General features: G+C 48.2%; 1 pseudogene; it reads right to left on the bottom strand.

Annotated features, from left to right (window-relative positions):
* LOC124034989 overlaps nucleotides 1-16123 on the bottom strand; it is a 63400-nt pseudogene that overhangs the window by 21380 nt on the left and 25897 nt on the right.

Here is a 16123-nt window from a genome sequence, read left to right on the forward strand (position 1 = left end):
TGCATATAAATGACCCCTCCCATTTCCCTGGACCAGCATACCTTGATGAGGTAGAACAGACAGTTAGAGACATGGTTTAGTGCATATAAATGACCCCTCCCATTTCCCTGGACCAGCGTACCTTGATGAGGTAGAACAGACAGAGACATGGTTTAGTGCATATAAATGGCCCCTCCCATTTCCCTGGACCAGCGTACCTTGATGAGGTAGAACAGATAGTTAGAGACATGGTTTAGTGCATATAAATGACCCCTCCCATTTCCCTGGGTCAGCGTACCTTGATGAGGTAGAACAGACAGTTAGAGACATGGTTTAGTGCATATAAATGACCCCTCCCATTTCCCTGGACCAGCGTACCTTGATGAGGTAGAACAGACAGAGACATGGTTTAGTGCATATAAATGACCCCTCCCATTTCCCTGGGTCAGCGTACCTTGATGAGGTAGAAGAGACAGTTAGAGACATGGTTTAGTGCATATAAATGGCCCCTCCCATTTCCCTGGACCAGCGTACCTTGATGAGGTAGAACAGACAGTTAGAGACATGGTTTAGTGCATATAAATGGCCCCTCCCATTTCCCTGGACCAGCGTACCTTGATGAGGTAGAACAGACAGTTAGAGACATGGTTTAGTGCATATAAATGGCCCCTCCCATTTCCCTGGACCAGCGTACCTTGATGAGGTAGGATGGAAGGAAAGAGACATTGTTTAGTGCATATAAATGGCCCCTCCCATTTCCCTGGACCAGCGTACCTTGATGAGGTAGAACAGACAGTTAGAGACATGGTTTAGTGCATATAAATGGCCCCTCCCATTTCCCTGGACCAGCGTACCTTGATGAGGTAGAACAGACAGTTAGAGACATGGTTTAGTGCATATAAATGGCCCCTCCCATTTCCCTGGGTCAGCGTACCTTGATGAGGTAGAACAGACAGTTAGAGACATGGTTTAGTGCATATAAATGGCCCCTCCCATTTCCCTGGGTCAGCGTACCTTGATGAGGTAGAACAGATAGTTAGAGACATGGTTTAGTGCATATAAATGGCCCCTCCCATTTCCCTGGACCAGCGTACCTTGATGAGGTAGAACAGACAGAGACATGGTTTAGTGCATATAAATGGCCCCTCCCATTTCCCTGGACCAGCGTACCTTGATGAGGTAGAACAGACAGTTAGTCTGGTCTGAGGTAGAACAGACAGTTAGTGAGTCTGGTCTGAGGTAGAACAGACAGTTAGAGACATGGTTTAGTGCATATAAATGGCCCCTCCCATTTCCCTGGACCAGCGTACCTTGATGAGGTAGAACAGACAGTTAGAGACATGGTTTAGTGCATATAAATGGCCCCTCCCATTTCACTAGGACCAGCGTACCTTGATGAGGTAGAACAGACAGTTAGAGACATGGTTTAGTGCATATAAATGGCCCCTCCCATTTCCCTGGACCAGCGTACCTTGATGAGGTAGAACAGACAGTTAGAGACATGGTTTAGTGCATATAAATGGCCCCTCCCATTTCCCTGGACCAGCGTACCTTGATGAGGTAGAACAGACAGAGACATGGTTTAGTGCATATAAATGGCCCCTCCCATTTCCCTGGACCAGCGTACCTTGATGAGGTAGGATGGTAGGAAAGAGACATGGTTTAGTGCATATAAATGGCCCCTCCCATTTCACTAGGACCAGCGTACCTTGATGAGGTAGAACAGACAGTTAGAGACATGGTTTAGTGCATATAAATGGCCCCTCCCATTTCCCTGGACCAGCGTACCTTGATGAGGTAGGATGGTAGGAAAGAGACATGGTTTAGTGCATATAAATGGCCCCTCCCATTTCCCTGGACCAGCGTACCTTGATGAGGTAGGATGGTAGGAAAGAGACATGGTTTAGTGCATATAAATGGCCCCTCCCATTTCCCTGGACCAGCGTACCTTGATGAGGTAGGATGGTAGGAAAGAGCCATGGTTTAGTGCATATAAATGGCCCCTCCCATTTCCCTGGACCAGCGTACCTTGATGAGGTAGGATGGTAGGAAAGAGACATGGTTTAGTGCATATAAATGGCCCCTCCCATTTCACTAGGACCGGCGTACCTTGATGAGGGTGGATTTAGGAGGCGCTGCTTGGGTCCCCTGTACTCCTTTACTGATGTCTCTGGGCTCCTGGCGATGCCTCTGTCTGACGATGTACTCATAGGTATTCAGACGGTTCCACACTGTAAACGGAGAGAGAGGAGGGTTAGCGACACACACACACACACACACACACACACACACACACACACACACACACACACACACACACACACACACACACACACACACACACACACACACACACACACACACACACACACACACACACACACACACACACCTGAATCTCAGTAAATCTTGCATCAAGGTCCATTAACTAGATTCAGCTACAAGATGTTTTCTCTTTTCTTGTGTGGACGGTCGGAGAGCCAGACCATAAGAGCAATTCATTTGTAGATTACAAATGGACGCAAAAATCCCAAACAGATTTTATATTTAATAAAAACATAATAATTTCAAATGTTGATTACATTGATAAAGAATCACATCTTTCTGTTTATGAGTGGAATTACTTGGGAACAGTTTTACTAAATTAAAATCATTTTGAGGTGAATTATTTTATTTATTATTATTATTTATTCATCTTTTATGTCCAAAAACGGATTATTATTATTATTATTATTTATGTCCAAATTTTTAAAATAATTTTTTGTCTCAGAAAAACTTTGCGGGCCAAATAAAATTGTCCGTGAGCTGAATTTTCTGCCAGTTGACGATCTCAGCCTTCCATCATCAACGTAAGGAAGCTGCATTGCTCTCTCTATGGACACAGTAGCAGGCTACAACACAGTGGACAGACACCCCTCCTACGCCCCCTTGTGGTAACTCTCTACATTACAGGCCTGCTCTTATTTATTATAATGTAAAAGACTAAACTGATCAGAGATCAGCACTCCTACAATGAAAGGCTTTGCTCCCATACACCCATACACAGTGGAGGACTAGAGTAACTCCCTATGGCCCCTTCCTCCTTATGGGCCCCTCCCTCCCTATGGCCCCTCCCTCCCATACACTCTAGTGGAGGACTAGAGTAGCTCCCTATGGCCCCTCCCTCCCATACACTCTAGTGGAGGACTAGAGTAGCTCCCTATGGCCCCTCCCTCCCATACACTCTAGTGGAGGACTAGAGTAGCTCCCTATGGCCCCTCCCTCCCATACACTCTAGTGGAGGACTAGAGTAGCTCCCTATGGCCCCTCCCTCCCATACACTCTAGTGGAGGACTAGAGTAGCTCCCTATGGCCCCTCCCTCCCATACACTCTAGTGGAGGACTAGAGTAGCTCCCTATGGCCCCTCCCCTCCCTATGGCCCCTCCCTCCCTATGGCCCCTCCCTCCCATACACTCTAGTGGAGGACTAGAGTAGCTCCCTATGGCCCCTCCCCCCCTCCCTATGGCCCCTCCCTCCCTATGGCCCCTCCCTCCCTATGGCCCCTCCCTCCCTATGGCCCCTCCCTCCCATACACTCTAGTGGAAGACTAGAGTAGCTCCCTATGGCCCCTCCCTCCCTATGGCCCCTCCCTCCCATACACTCTAGTGGAGGACTAGAGTAGCTCCCTCCCTATGGCCCCTCCCTCCCTATGGCCCCTCCCTCCCTATGGCCCCTCCCTCCCATACACTCTAGTGGAGGACTAGAGTAGCTCCCTATGGCCCCTCCCTCCCTATGGCCCCTTCCTCCCTATGGCCCCTCCCTCCCATACACTCTAGTGGAGGACTAGAGTAGCTCCCTATGGCCCCTCCCTCCCTATGGCCCCTCCCTCCCTATGGCCCCTCCCTCCCTATGGCCCCTCCCCCCTCCCTATGGCCCCTCCCTCCCATACACTCTAGTGGAGGACTAGAGTAGCCCCCTATGGCCCCTCCCTCCCTATGGCCCCTCCCTCCCATACACTCTAGTGGAGGACTAGAGTAGCTCCCTATGGCCCCTTCCTCCCTATGGCCCCTCCCTCCCTATGGCCCCTCCCTCCCTATGGCCCCTCCATCCCTATGGCCCCTCCATCCCTATGGCCCCTCCATCCCTATGGCCCCTCCATCCCTATGGCCCCTCCTCCCTATGGCCCCTCCATCCCTATGGCCCCTCCCTCCCTATGGCCCCTCCATCCCTATGGCCCCTCCCTCCCTATGGCGCCTCCCTCCCATACACTCTAGTGGAGGACTAGAGTAGCTCCCTATGGCCCCTCCCTCCCTATGGCCCCTCCCTCCCATACAATCTAGTGGAGGACTAGAGTAACTCCCCCTATGGCCCCTCCCTCCCTATGGCCCCTCCCTCCCATACACTCTAGTGGAGGACTAGAGTAACTCCCTATGGCCCCTCCCTCCCTATGGCCCCTCCCTCCTCCTCCCTCCCTCCCTATGGCCCCTCCATCCCATACACTCTAGTGGAGGACTAGAGTAACTCCCTATGGCCCCTCCATCCCTATGGCCCCTCCCTCCCATACACTCTAGTGGAGGACTAGAGTAACTCCCTATGGCCCCTCCATCCCTATGGCCCCTCCCTCCCTATGGCCCCTCCCTCCCATACACTCTAGTGGAGGACTAGAGTAGCTCCCTATGGCCCCTCCCTCCCTATGGCCCCTCCCTCCCTATGGCCCCTCCCTCCCTATGGCCCCTCCTCCCTATGGCCCCTCCCTCCCATACACTCTAGTGGAGGACTAGAGTAGCTCCCTATGGCCCCTCCCTCCCTATGGCCCCTCCCTCCCATACACTCTAGTGGAGGACTAGAGTAGCTCCCTATGGCCCCTCCCTCCCTATGGCCCCTCCCCCCTATGGCCCCTCCCTCCCATACACTCTAGTGGAGGACTAGAGTAGCTCCCCCTATGGCCCCTCCATCCCTATGGCCCCTCCCTCCCATACACTCTAGTGGAGGACTAGAGTAACTCCTTATGGCCCCTCCCTCCCTATGACACCTCCCTCCCTATGGCCACTCCCTCCCTATGGCCCCTCCCTCCAGCTATGGCCCCTTCCTCCCTATGGCCCCTCCCTCCCTATGACGCCTCCCTCCCTATGACGCCTCCCTCCCCATGGCCCCTCCCTCCCTATGGCCCCTCCCTCCCTATGGCCCCTCCCTCCAGCTATGGCCTCTTCCTCCCTATGGCCCCTCCCTCCCTATGGCCCCTCCCTCCAGCTATGGCCCCTTCCTCTATTTGGCCTTCTATCCTACCAAATCCATGCTGGGACTAACATACTGGTCTACATTTGTGTGTGTGTGTGTGTGTGTGTGTGTGTGTGTGTGTGTGTGTGTGTGTGTGTGTGTGTGTGTGTGTGTGTGTGTGTGTGTGTGTGTGTGTGTGTGCGTGCGTGTGCGTGCGTGCGTGCGTGCGTGTGAGAGAGAGAGATAATACAGGCCAGTGTTGTAACATGATGTGATTACTTAGTAGCGGGATGCTTTCTAAGCCCATGTTTTGATGTTAACAGTGTGCTGTTGCTATGGAGCTAGTTGTATTATTCACTGGGGCTAATGGTGCTGTTGCTATGGAGCTAGTTGTATTATTCACTGTGGCTAATGCTGCTGTTGCTATGGAGCTGGTTGTAATTCACTGGGGCTAATGCTGCTGTTGCTATGGAGCTGGTTGTATTAGCTGGGGCTAATGCTGCTGTTGCTATGGAGCTGGTTGTATTCACTGGGGCTAATGCTGCTGTTGCTATGGAGTTTGTTGTATTCACTGGGGCTAATGCTGCTGTTGCTATGGAGCTGGTTGTATTCACTGGGGCTAATGGTGCTGTTGCTATGGAGCTTGTTGCATTCACTGGGGCTAATGGTGCTGTTGCTATGGAGCTGGTTGAATTCACTGGGGCTAATGGTGCTGTTGCTATGGAGCTGGTTGTATTCACTGGGGCTAATGGTGCTGTTGCTATGGAGCTTGTTGTATTCACTGGGGCTAATGCTGCTGTTGCTATGGAGCTGGTTGTATTCACTGGGGCTAATGCTGCTGTTGCTATGGAGCTGGTTGTATTAGCTGGGGCTAATGCTGCTGTTGCTATGGAGCTGGTTGTATTCACTGGGGCTAATGCTGCTGTTGCTATGGAGTTTGTTGTATTCACTGGGGCTAATGCTGCTGTTGCTATGGAGCTGGTTGTATTCACTGGGGCTAATGGTGCTGTTGCTATGGAGCTTGTTGCATTCACTGGGGCTAATGCTGCTGTTGCTATGGAGCTGGTTGTATTCACTGGGGCTAATGCTGCTGTTGCTATGGAGCTGGTTGTATTCACTGGGGCTAATGCTGCTGTTGCTATGGAGCTGGTTGTATTCACTGGGGCTAATGCTGCTGTTGCTATGGAGTTTGTTGTATTCACTGGGGCTAATGGTGCTGTTGCTATGGAGCTGGTTGTATTCACTGGGGCTAATGGTGCTGTTGCTATGGAGCTGGTTGTATTCACAGGGGGTAATGCTGCTGTTGCTACGGAGCTGGTTGTATTCACTGGGGCTAATGCTGCTGTTGCTATGGAGCTGGTTGTATTCACTGGGGCTAATGCTGCTGTTGCTATGGAGCTGGTTGTATTCACTGGGGCTAATGGTGCTGTTGCTATGGAGCTGGTTGTATTCACTGGGGCTAATGGTGCTGTTGCTATGGAGCTGGTTGTATTCACTGGGGCTAATGGTGCTGTTGCTATGGAGACACAGATCAGAATAGAAGTCTAGTCATTTTCAGGGATGAATATTTCCCCACAGCATTGACTCTGTACAGTACACACTAAGAGAGGTAAATATGGTTATTTTTTATTTTACCTTTATTTAACTAGTCAGTTAAGAACTAATTCTTATTTTCAATGACGGCCTTTCGGGGAACAGTGGGTTAACTGCCTGTTCAGGGGCAGAATGACAGATTTTTACCATTTCAGCTCAGGGATTCGATCCAACAACCTTTCAGTTACTAGTCCAATGCTTTAACACTAGTCTACCTGCCGCCCCTCCACTCTAACCACTAGTCTACCCTGCCACCCCTCCACTCTAACCACAAGGCTACGCTGCCTCCCCTCCACTCTAACCACTAGTCTACCCTGCCACCCCTCCACTCTAACCACTAGGCTACGCTGCCTCCCCTCCACTCTAACCACTAGTCTACCCTGCCTCCCCTCCACTCTAACCACTAGTCTACCCTGCCGCCCCTCCACTCTAACCACTAGGCTACGCTGCCACCCCTCCACTCTAACCACTAGTCTACCTGCCGCCCCTCCACTCTAACCACTAGTCTACCCTGCCACCCCTCCACTCTAACCACTAGTCTACCCTGCCTCCCCTCCACTCTAACCACTAGTCTACCCTGCCTCCCCTCCACTCTAACCACTAGTCTACCCTGCCTCCCCTCCACTCTAACCACTAGTCTACCCTGCCTCCCCTCCACTCTAACCACTAGTCTACCCTGCCTCCCCTCCACTCTAACCACTAGTCTACCCTGCCGCCCCTCCACTCTAACCACTAGTCTACCCTGCCGCCCCTCCACTCTAACCACTAGTCTACCCTGCAGCCCCTCCACTCTAACCACTAGTCTACCCTGCCGCCTCTCCACTCTAACCACTAGTCTACCCTGCCGCCCCTCCACTCTAACCACTAGGCTACCCTGCAGCCCCTCCACTCTAACCACTAGGCTACCTGCCTCCCCTCCACTCTAACCACTAGACTACCCTGAGATTTTGACTAAGGTATAAAGTTAGTTATATATAAACCCTTAGTTGGTAGGTAAACATTAGATATAAACCCTTAGTTGGTAGGTAAACATTAGATATAAACCCTTAGTTGGTAGGTAAACATTAGATATAAACCCTTAGTTGGTAGGTAAACATTAGATATGAACCCTTAGTTGGTAGGTAAACATTAGATATAAACCCTTAGTTGGTAGGTAAACATTAGATATAAACCCTTAGTTGGTAGGTAAACATTAGATATAAACCCTTAGTTGGTAGGTAAACATTAGATATAAACCCTTAGTTGGTAGGTAAACATTAGATATAAACCCTTAGTTGGTAGGTACATGTTACATATAAACCCTTAGTTGGTAGGTAAAGGTTAGATATAAACCCTTAGTTGGTAGGTAAACATTAGATATAAACCCTTAGTTGGTAGGTAAACATTAGATATAAACCCTTAGTTGGTAGGTAAACATTAGATATAAACCCTTAGTTGGTAGGTAAGCATTAGATATCAACCCTTAGTTGGTAGGTAAACATTAGATATAAACCCTTAGTTGGTAGGTAAACATTAGATATAAACCCTTAGTTGGTAGGTAAACATTAGATATGAACCCTTAGTTGGTAGGTAAACATTAGATATAAACCCTTAGTTGGTAGGTAAACATTAGATATAAACCCTTAGTTGGTAGGTAAACATTAGATATAAACCCTTAGTTGGTAGGTAAACATTAGATATAAACCCCTGGTTGGTAGGTAAACATTAGATATAAACCCTTAGTTGGTAGGTAAACATTAGATATAAACCCTGTTAGATATAAACCCTTAGTTGGTAGGTAAACATTAGATATAAACCCTTAGTTGGTAGGTAAACATTAGATATAAACCCTTAGTTGGTAGGTAAATATTAGATATAAATCCCTGGTTGGTAGGTAAACATTAGATATAAACCCTTAGTTGGTAGGTAAACATTAGATATAAATCCCTGGTTGGTAGGTAAACATTAGATATAAACCCTTAGTTGGTAGGTAAACATTAGATATAAACCCTTAGTTGGTAGGTAAACATTAGATATAAACCCTTAGTTAGTAGGTAAACATTAGATATAAACCCTTAGTTGGTAGGTAAACATTAGATATAAACCCTTAGTTGGTAGGTAAACATTAGATATAAACCCTTAGTTGGTAGGTAAACATTAGATATAAACCCTGTTAGATATAAACCCTTAGTTGGTAGGTAAACATTAGATATAAACCCTTAGTTGGTAGGTAAACATTAGATATAAACCCTTAGTTGGTAGGTAAATATTAGATATAAATCCCTGGTTGGTAGGTAAACATTAGATATAAACCCTTAGTTGGTAGGTAAACATTAGATATAAATCCCTGGTTGGTAGGTAAACATTAGATATAAACCCTTAGTTGGTAGGTAAACATTAGATATAAACCCTTAGTTGGTAGGTAAACATTAGATATAAACCCTTAGTTGGTAGGTAAACATTAGATATAAACCCTTAGTTGGTAGGTAAACATTAGATATAAACCCTTAGTTGATAGGTAAACATTAGATATAAACCCTTAGTTGGTAGGTAAACATTAGATATAAACCCTTAGTTGGTAGGTAAACATTAGATATAAACCCTTAGTTGGTAGGTAAACATTAGATATAAACCCTTAGTTAGTAGGTAAACATTAGATATAAACCCTTAGTTGGTAGGTAAACATTAGATATAAACCCTTAGTTGGTAGGTAAACATTAGATATAAACCCTTAGTTGGTAGGTAAACATTAGATATAAACCCTTAGTTGGTAGGTAAACATTAGATATAAACCTTTAGTTGGTAGGTACATGTTAGATATAAACCCTTAGTTGGTAGGCAGACAGAAAGGTTATTAAACTCACTGAGGTAGAAGTGGAAACAGAGTAGATGCCCCAGCAGACAGACAGGTTATTAAACTCACTGAGGTTGAAGTGGAAACAGAGTAGATGCCCCAGCAGACAGAAAGGTTATTAAACTCACTGAGGTAGAAGTGGAAGCAGAGTAGATGCCCCAGCAGCAGACCAGAGAGCAGGCCCAGGGCGATGGTGAGGCCAGCCAGGGCAGGGATGGCTGGTCCTGCTGTGGAGACAGGAGCCACAGGCAGGAAAACAAACCACACCACCGTCTCATTCTTCACTGTGAGGGGGGGACAAGGACATCAGAACAGACTTCAGGAGGGGACACAGAGAGCTAGTCTTACATTGCATCTTTCCTGCCTTCCTTCTCTCTCTATAGACACCAGCTTGCTGAGCAGAGAGGCAGACAACATAGAGACATCAGCACAGACTTCAGGAGGGGACAGAGAGAGCTCGTCTTACATTGCATCTTTCCAGACTTCAGGAGGGGACAGATAGAGCTCGTCTTACATTGCATCTTTCCAGACTTCAGGAAGGGACACAGAGAGCTAGTCTTACATTGCATCTTTCCAGACTTCAGGAGGGGACACATATAGTAAAATATGTATCTTTCTCTCTCCAATAATAACGTTGATAGATTGATTGATTTACCTTGGAAGTGTTTATCAGTGCCAGGTACCAGGGTTTACCTTGGAAGTGTTTATCAGTGCCAGGTACCAGGGTTTACCTTGGAAGTGCTTATCAGTGCCAGGTACCAGGGTTTACCTTGGAAGTGCTTATCAGTGCCAGGTACCAGGGTTTACCTTGGAAGTGCTTATCAGTGCCAGGTACCAGGGTTTACCTTGGAAGTGCTTATCAGTGCCAGGTACCAGGGTTTACCTTGGAAGTGTTTATCAGTGCCAGGTACCAGGGTTTACCTTGGAAGTGTTTATCAGTGCCAGGTACCAGGGTTTACCTTGGAAGTGCTTATCAGTGCCAGGTACCAGGGTTTACCTTGGAAGTGCTTATCAGTGCCAGGTACCAGGGTTTACCTTGGAAGTGTTTATCAGTGCCAGGTACCAGGGTTTACCTTGGAAGTGCTTATCAGTGCCAGGTACCAGGGTTTACCTTGGAAGTGCTTATCAGTGCCAGGTACCAGGGTTTACCTTGGAAGTGCTTATCAGTGCCAGGTACCAGGGTTTACCTTGGAAGTGCTTATCAGTGCCAGGTACCAGGGTTTACCTTGGAAGTGCTTATCAGTGCCAGGTACCAGGGTTTACCTTGGAAGTGTTTATCAGTGCCAGGTACCAGGGTTTACCTTGGAAGTGCTTATCAGTGCCAGGTACCAGGGTTTACCTTGGAAGTGCTTATCAGTGCCAGGTACCAGGGTTTACCTTGGAAGTGCTTATCAGTGCCAGGTACCAGGGTTTACCTTGGAAGTGCTTATCAGTGCCAGGTACCAGGGTTTACCTTGGAAGTGCTTATCAGTGCCAGGTACCAGGGTTTACCTTGGAAGTGCTTATCAGTGCCAGGTACCAGGGTTTACCTTGGAAGTGTTTATCAGTGCCAGGTACCAGGGTTTACCTTGGAAGTGTTTATCAGTGCCAGGTACCAGGGTTTACCTTGGAAGTGCTTATCAGTGCCAGGTACCAGGGTTTACCTTGGAAGTGTTTATCAGTGCCAGGTACCAGGGTTTACCTTGGAAGTGCTTATCAGTGCCAGGTACCAGGGTTTACCTTGGAAGTGCTTATCAGTGCCAGGTACCAGGGTTTACCTTGGAAGTGTTTATCAGTGCCAGGTACCAGGGTTTACCTTGGAAGTGTTTATCAGTGCCAGGTACCAGGGTTTACCTTGGAAGTGCTTATCAGTGCCAGGTACCAGGGTTTACCTTGGAAGTGCTTATCAGTGCCAGGTACCAGGGTTTACCTTGGAAGTGCTTATCAGTGCCAGGTACCAGGGTTTACCTTGGAAGTGTTTATCAGTGCCAGGTACCAGGGTTTACCTTGGAAGTGCTTATCAGTGCCAGGTACCAGGGTTTACCTTGGAAGTGCTTATCAGTGCCAGGTACCAGGGTTTACCTTGGAAGTGCTTATCAGTGCCAGGTACCAGGGTTTACCTTGGAAGTGTTTATCAGTGCCAGGTACCAGGGTTTACCTTGGAAGTGTTTATCAGTGCCAGGTACCAGGGTTTACCTTGGAAGTGTTTATCAGTGCCAGGTACCAGGGTTTACCTTGGAAGTGTTTATCAGTGCCAGGTACCAGGGTTTACCTTGGAAGTGTTTATCAGTGCCAGGTACCAGGGTTTACCTTGGAAGTGTTTATCAGTGCCAGGTACCAGGGTTTACCTTGGAAGTGTTTATCAGTGCCAGGTACCAGGGTTTACCTTGGAAGTGCTTATCAGTGCCAGGTACCAGGGTTTACCTTGGAAGTGTTTATCAGTGCCAGGTACCAGGGTTTACCTTGGAAGTGTTTATCAGTGCCAGGTACCAGGGTTTACCTTGGAAGTGTTTATCAGTGCCAGGTACCAGGGTTTACCTTGGAAGTGTTTATCAGTGCCAGGTACCAGGGTTTACCTTGGAAGTGTTTATCAGTGCCAGGTACCAGGGTTTACCTTGGAAGTGCTTATCAGTGCCAGGTACCAGGGTTTACCTTGGAAGTGTTTATCAGTGCCAGGTACCAGGGTTTACCTTGGAAGTGCTTATCAGTGCCAGGTACCAGGGTTTACCTTGGAAGTGTTTATCAGTGCCAGGTACCAGGGTTTACCTTGGAAGTGTTTATCAGTGCCAGGTACCAGGGTTTACCTTGGAAGTGTTTATCAGTGCCAGGTACCAGGGTTTACCTTGGAAGTGTTTATCAGTGCCAGGTACCAGGGTTTACCTTGGAAGTGTTTATCAGTGCCAGGTACCAGGGTTTACCTTGGAAGTGCTTATCAGTGCCAGGTACCAGGGTTTACCTTGGAAGTGTTTATCAGTGCCAGGTACCAGGGTTTACCTTGGAAGTGTTTATCAGTGCCAGGTACCAGGGTTTACCTTGGAAGTGTTTATCAGTGCCAGGTACCAGGGTTTACCTTGGAAGTGTTTATCAGTGCCAGGTACCAGGGTTTACCTTGGAAGTGCTTATCAGTGCCAGGTACCAGGGTTTACCTTGGAAGTGTTTATCAGTGCCAGGTACCAGGGTTTACCTTGGAAGTGCTTATCAGTGCCAGGTACCAGGGTTTACCTTGGAAGTGCTTATCAGTGCCAGGTACCAGGGTTTACCTTGGAAGTGTTTATCAGTGCCAGGTACCAGGGTTTACCTTGGAAGTGTTTATCAGTGCCAGGTACCAGGGTTTACCTTGGAAGTGTTTATCAGTGCCAGGTACCAGGGTTTACCTTGGAAGTGTTTATCAGTGCCAGGTACCAGGGTTTACCTTGGAAGTGTTTATCAGTGCCAGGTACCAGGGTTTACCTTGGAAGTGTTTATCAGTGCCAGGTACCAGGGTTTACCTTGGAAGTGTTTATCAGTGCCAGGTACCAGGGTTTACCTTGGAAGTGTTTATCAGTGCCAGGTACCAGGGTTTACCTTGGAAGTGTTTATCAGTGCCAGGTACCAGGGTTTACCTTGGAAGTGTTTATCAGTGCCAGGTACCAGGGTTTACCTTGGAAGTGTTTATCAGTGCCAGGTACCAGGGTTTACCTTGGAAGTGTTTATCAGTGCCAGGTACCAGGGTTTACCTTGGAAGTGCTTATCAGTGCCAGGTACCAGGGTTTACCTTGGAAGTGCTTATCAGTGCCAGGTACCAGGGTTTACCTTGGAAGTGTTTATCAGTGCCAGGTACCAGGGTTTACCTTGGAAGTGTTTATCAGTGCCAGGTACCAGGGTTTACCTTGGAAGTGTTTATCAGTGCCAGGTACCAGGGTTTACCTTGGAAGTGTTTATCAGTGCCAGGTACCAGGGTTTACCTTGGAAGTGTTTATCAGTGCCAGGTACCAGGGTTTACCTTGGAAGTGTTTATCAGTGCCAGGTACCAGGGTTTACCTTGGAAGTGTTTATCAGTGCCAGGTACCAGGGTTTACCTTGGAAGTGCTTATCAGTGCCAGGTACCAGGGTTTACCTTGGAAGTGTTTATCAGTGCCAGGTACCAGGGTTTACCTTGGAAGTGTTTATCAGTGCCAGGTACCAGGGTTTACCTTGGAAGTGTTTATCAGTGCCAGGTACCAGGGTTTACCTTGGAAGTGTTTATCAGTGCCAGGTACCAGGGTTTACCTTGGAAGTGTTTATCAGTGCCAGGTACCAGGGTTTACCTTGGAAGTGTTTATCAGTGCCAGGTACCAGGGTTTACCTTGGAAGTGCTTATCAGTGCCAGGTACCAGGGTTTACCTTGGAAGTGTTTATCAGTGCCAGGTACCAGGGTTTACCTTGGAAGTGCTTATCAGTGCCAGGTACCAGGGTTTACCTTGGAAGTGTTTATCAGTGCCAGGTACCAGGGTTTACCTTGGAAGTGTTTATCAGTGCCAGGTACCAGGGTTTACCTTGGAAGTGTTTATCAGTGCCAGGTACCAGGGTTTACCTTGGAAGTGTTTATCAGTGCCAGGTACCAGGGTTTACCTTGGAAGTGTTTATCAGTGCCAGGTACCAGGGTTTACCTTGGAAGTGTTTATCAGTGCCAGGTACCAGGGTTTACCTTGGAAGTGTTTATCAGTGCCAGGTACCAGGGTTTACCTTGGAAGTGTTTATCAGTGCCAGGTACCAGGGTTTACCTTGGAAGTGTTTATCAGTGCCAGGTACCAGGGTTTACCTTGGAAGTGTTTATCAGTGCCAGGTACCAGGGTTTACCTTGGAAGTGCTTATCAGTGCCAGGTACCAGGGTTTACCTTGGAAGTGTTTATCAGTGCCAGGTACCAGGGTTTACCTTGGAAGTGTTTATCAGTGCCAGGTACCAGGGTTTACCTTGGAAGTGTTTATCAGTGCCAGGTACCAGGGTTTACCTTGGAAGTGTTTATCAGTGCCAGGTACCAGGGTTTACCTTGGAAGTGTTTATCAGTGCCAGGTACCAGGGTTTACCTTGGAAGTGTTTATCAGTGCCAGGTACCAGGGTTTACCTTGGAAGTGTTTATCAGTGCCAGGTACCAGGGTTTACCTTGGAAGTGTTTATCAGTGCCAGGTACCAGGGTTTACCTTGGAAGTGCTTATCAGTGCCAGGTACCAGGGTTTACCTTGGAAGTGCTTATCAGTGCCAGGTACCAGGGTTTACCTTGGAAGTGTTTATCAGTGCCAGGTACCAGGGTTTACCTTGGAAGTGTTTATCAGTGCCAGGTACCAGGGTTTACCTTGGAAGTGTTTATCAGTGCGCAGCTTTGAGGGATCCAAGAAGAACTCGATGAAGATGTAACTGGCGATGACCACCACCAGGCATATACCCAGCAGAGCAGAGATCACACTGTTCAGGAAGAGCCTGGGGTAGAGAGAGAGGATAGGTTAGGGTACATGGACACAGAGATCACACTGTTCAGGAAGAGCCTGGGGTAGAGAGAGAGAGGTTAGGTTACATGGACACAGAGATCACACTGTTCAGGAAGAGCCTGGGGTAGAGAGAGAGGATAGGTTAGGGTACATGGACACAGAGATCACACTGTTCAGGAAGAGCCTGGGGTAGAGAGAGAGAGGATAGGTTAGGGTACATGGACACAGAGATCACACTGTTCAGGAAGAGCCTGGGGTAGAGAGAGGATAGGTTAGGGTACATGGACACAGAGATCACACTGTTCAGGAAGAGCCTGGGGTAGAGAGAGAGAGGATAGGTTAGGGTACATGGACACAGAGATCACACTGTTCAGGAAGAGCCTGGGGTAGAGAGAGAGGATAGGTTAGGGTACATGGACACAGAGATCACACTGTTCAGGAAGAGCCTGGGGTAGAGAGAGAGAGGATAGGTTAGGGTACATGGACACAGAGATCACACTGTTCAGGAAGAGCCTGGGGTAGAGAGAGAGAGGATAGGTTAGGGTACATGGACACAGAGATCACACTGTTCAGGAAGAGCCTGGGGTAGAGAGAGAGAGGATAGGTTAGGGTACATGGACACAGAGATCACACTGTTCAGGAAGAGCCTGGGGTAGAGAGAGAGGATAGGTTAGGGTACATGGACACAGAGATCACACTGTTCAGGAAGAGCCTGGGGTAGAGAGAGAGGATAGGTTAGGGTACATGGACACAGAGATCACACTGTTCAGGAAGAGCCTGGGGTAGAGAGAGAGGATAGGTTAGGGTACATGGACACAGAGATCACACTGTTCAGGAAGAGCCTGGGGTAGAGAGAGAGAGGTTAGGTTAGGGTACATGGACACAGAGATCACACTGTTCAGGAAGAGCCTGGGGTAGAGAGAGAGAGGATAGGTTAGGGTACATGGACACAGAGATCACACTGTTCAGGAAGAGCCTGGGGTAGAGAGAGAGAGGATAGGTTAGGGTACATGGTCACAGGGATCACACTGTTCAGGAAGAGCCTGGGGTAGAGAGAGGATAGGTTAGGGTACATGGACACAGAGATCACACTGTTC

The sequence above is a fragment of the Oncorhynchus gorbuscha genome, linkage group LG05 (genome assembly GCF_021184085.1).
Source record: "Oncorhynchus gorbuscha isolate QuinsamMale2020 ecotype Even-year linkage group LG05, OgorEven_v1.0, whole genome shotgun sequence".
In the NCBI taxonomy this organism is placed as follows: Eukaryota; Metazoa; Chordata; class Actinopteri; order Salmoniformes; family Salmonidae; genus Oncorhynchus; species Oncorhynchus gorbuscha.